General features: G+C 35.7%; 1 pseudogene; it reads left to right on the forward strand.

Moving 5' to 3' along the window:
* Positions 1-2,473: 2,473 nt before the first annotated feature.
* Positions 2,474-3,744, forward strand: LOC149565046 (F-box/kelch-repeat protein At1g15670-like; annotated as a pseudogene).
* Positions 3,745-4,032: the final 288 nt, after the last annotated feature.

Consider the following 4,032-nt stretch of genomic DNA (forward strand, 5'->3'; position numbering starts at 1 on the left):
TCTTATGGTGAGGATCTTTTCCTCGCATGAGGACTTCTTCTCTCTCATTTTCTTTTATTGTACTTATCTCTCTTTTTGGAGGGGGTTTTTTCCAATGTGGTTTTCCCTCTTTCTCCACTTTATGAGAGATTGCATTGCATCTATCTTTTGTATGTGCATATTGTACATGGGAACCTAACATGGCCTAGTAGCCAAGACCCATCTTATATTATTATCTAGCTTTTGTGAGCTTAAGTACATTTCCCTAAGTTGTACTTAAGGGGGGGGGGGGGGGGGCGCGGGGCTGTGTTGGTGTAAATAAGTATTTACTATTTACACTTTACTTAAGTTTACTTAGGTTAATGCATATTCATATTAGTTGTCATGTAGACACCTAGGAGTTAACATATTCATATGAGTTGTCATGTAGACAACATAGTAGCTTGCACTCCAATTGAACACATGTTGTCTACTACATCTCTTTATGAGATACATCTTTACATTCTTATCCTCTCATTGTTGCACACACATTCATGCACAATGGAGGATAATCCACTCTTGGTGGAGATGTGCTTAGTTGTTATGCTTATCTCTTGTACGACTTCTAGACATATCAGTTGCCTTTATATACAAGGCACTTCTATTATATATTCATCCAATTATCTGATTAATCCATTCTCATTTGATCATATATCGTCTCTCTTGTGCTATCTCTTGAGCTTCTAGATCTTGGTATTTCATTCTCGCCTTAGGCAAATTCTTACATGGTATCAAAGCTATACCAAATTCTTACAGGGTATTGTTGACACTAGATGAAATTATGTCTTCTTTTGTTCCCTCATCTTCTTTTTCTAGTTCCTATATTGTTTGATCTCCTATATCCATCCCCTCCGTCCCTATTTCCTTGCCCACCGAGATCTGTTGTTTCATGCTTTCAAATTTTTCTTTTTCCTTATAATGGTCTAAATGTTCTAATACCCCAAACTCTTCCCATTATTATGAATTCTCTGAACCATTGCTATCCGTTTGCCTATTTTCTTTTCCAATGAATTGATCATCTAAGCTTACAACCCTAAGCTTATTTATTAAGGATTCCACTTCACTAGAATAAGGGGATCCTCAATTTTATCCTTAACATCTTCAGTCAACTTTTGGTTACTGTCTACAAATATATCTTTCCCACTTTCTGGAGTTTCCCAAAATTAATGTGATATTTTTTTAAAGCTCTTTTTCTAATAGTGACATTCTCCCATTGCTTAGTTGATGCTCAGAGGATGCTTGCTATCTGGGCTTGACTTGCTTTTTGAAAATTTGTCTCTGTCTGTTCTTCTCCTGTATATCCATATGTAGCATCTGTATCATTCAATTCAATATTTCCTTCATATGGGATTTGCTTTTTCTCTGTTATTGTTCCCTTTGTAATCCTTTAGTATGGTAAAAGGTGTCTTAATATTAAATATATCTTCATGAACCTTCTCTTTGGTATTTGTCTTTCCTTGCTAGAATTGTTGCTCATTAATTTTAACTGCTACCTTCTCCATTTGATTACCCATATTTTGATTCTTACAAATTTCTATCAATTTTGATTTTGAAAGACTACAATTTGAGGGATTTTCCCTTTGAATTGACGAACTATCCACCTTTTCTTCCTTTCTAATTAGACTTTTAAGTTTTTTTTTTTTGATTTTCCTACACAAATTCCATTTGAAGATCCTATTTTTTTTGTTCTTACAATTACTTCTGAACTGTCTAGTTCATTTGCTTTAACTGCCTGACAACAATGTTCCAAATGAACTTGTTCCCCTATTGATATTTGATCATAGATATCATTTTGTTAATAACAGGTCATGTGTTAGTCCGTTATAATCCTTTACACTAATATTTAGATCCTCTAAGAACCCACTTTCTTTTTGACACTTGACACATTGTTGCAATCTAGATAAAGGATATTGAAATTCTTCATAGATCCTTTTACCCTTTCCTTCCTTGCCACATATCTATTTATCCCCTTGTGCTTCCATTATTTTTTTTTGATACTCCTCTCTCATAGATTTAACCCTTTTGTCTGAATCAATTTCTTGAATTCTACCTTTTCCATAGATTTATCATTGCCTCTTCTCTTTCTTTTGTGTTTAGTTTGGGTATACCTAGACTTATCTGACTCTTTTTGTCTTCTCATATTAGAAACTTAAAGGTAATTATTAGGTAATTATTAGTGACCTAAAGATAAGAAAATTATTATTAGTGACCAAAGAGTCAGATAACACTCAATTTTCTCACACTCTAAATTTAAGGATATAAACTTAAAAATGGCACTATAATGTGAAACAATGCATGCAACTCACATTTGAGGGCATGAAATGAAGTAATATTTTTTTTAAAATTAAAAATAATAAAATTTGAGATATATTTTTATCAATATAAAAAAACGGAACTGTAGTGTGAAATAAGTAAAGGAAATCTGATAGTGGCAAAATATAGATACAACATAGTGGGAAACGCCATGGAAGATCATGTACTCCGAAGAGGGAATTCCGACCCATCAACGTTATAAATTTTGAGTACAATGGGATCTCTTTTTCCTAGTCTTCCAGATGAAATTGGGTTCGAATGTCTGCTGAGGGTGGAATTAAGCACTCATCACAAGCTCAAGTCCGTTTGCAAAAGTTAGACCGCTGTATTGACGAGCCTCCACTTTTATCAAGAAAGGAAAAGATTGAAGATTTCAGAGCAAGAGATTTTTATGTTCGTGTGCGGCCACTGGAGGATAGTAAAGGCATACGACCTGGAGAAGAACTCTTAAAAAATTCTACCGCCCATTCCCGCACAAATTAGACCCATATCTCACTGTTATTTCACAAAACAAACACTGGTTGTGTTCGCGGATACGTTTGATTGCTATGCAAGGAGTTGTGTATGGTTGTACAGCTTTTCTCGTTCCTACTGGTCGCAGGGCGCCACAATGCCTAGATGGCTGGTCCATTTTGTCTCTGCAGCGGATGAGCAAGCGGGGCTGATTTACGTGGCTGGAGGCTATGACCGGGTCTTCAACAAGGTCCGTAGGCTTCAGTTTACAATGTGGAGGAGGACAAGTGGGAGGATCTTCCCCACATGAACACCTGTATGGAGACATTTACAGGGGTTTTTGGTGACGGTAAGTTTTATGTTATGGACAAGCCGACTTGGCCCACTTTTGAGATTTTTGATTCTTACACGAGAGTTGGAAAACTCTGGAGAATAGATTCAACAGTACACATTTCCTAAATGTATTTGGGCGCTTGTATTGCTTCTCTAAGAGGAGATTGATTGAATATGACTACAGCCAAGATAAACTGCACATTCTAGGGTCTCTTCCGATCCAGGGCTGTGACCAATCCATTAACTTCCCTCTAATAGCTGGCCGTGAAATCTTTTTGAACTTACGGGATCCCATCAAAGGTTTAGGTTTTTATTTGCTGGCACCTCCAAGTGAGATAGGAGGACCATTCAGATTGACTGGCACTGAGATACCATCGGGCTTCGACGATTTTGCTTATTGTGCTGCTATCTTGGATGCTGCTTCCTCGGATTCGGTCAATTGCCATACGGCAACCCCTGGTAATATCGACAAGTAGTCTTATATATTACCAGTAAAATCTGAATGTAAAGCTACTGAACTCTATCTCAGTTAAAAATGCTGAGAATTGTTGTGTTATATATTTTTGATGTCAGTAAATTCTAAAACAACGAGTTTATTTATATATATTTTTTGGTGTTTGAAGTTTATCTTGCTCTACCGTTCTATTACTAAAAGTAAATTATCATTTCCTGGAATTTTTTAGAGCAACTATAAAAAATGTTGCTTTTGCAAATGAGAGTAAACTTTAGTCATCTTTAAAATTAAATTAGTTTTTTCTATTAATAGTTTTTAAGATTGCACAAAATGATGTTATAATTTTTTTAAAATGCAGTGATATTTTTTCAGGAATGAACTTTTACCTCCTGATGGAAACTTTAAGCGGGAGCCTCAAATAAAGGACGAGGCTCTCTTTTTGGATCTATAATTACCCAACC

The sequence above is a fragment of the Cupressus sempervirens genome, chromosome 3 (genome assembly GCF_028749045.1).
Source record: "Cupressus sempervirens isolate cs-2001-9-10 chromosome 3, ASM2874904v1, whole genome shotgun sequence".
Lineage (NCBI taxonomy): Eukaryota > Viridiplantae > Streptophyta > Pinopsida > Cupressales > Cupressaceae > Cupressus > Cupressus sempervirens.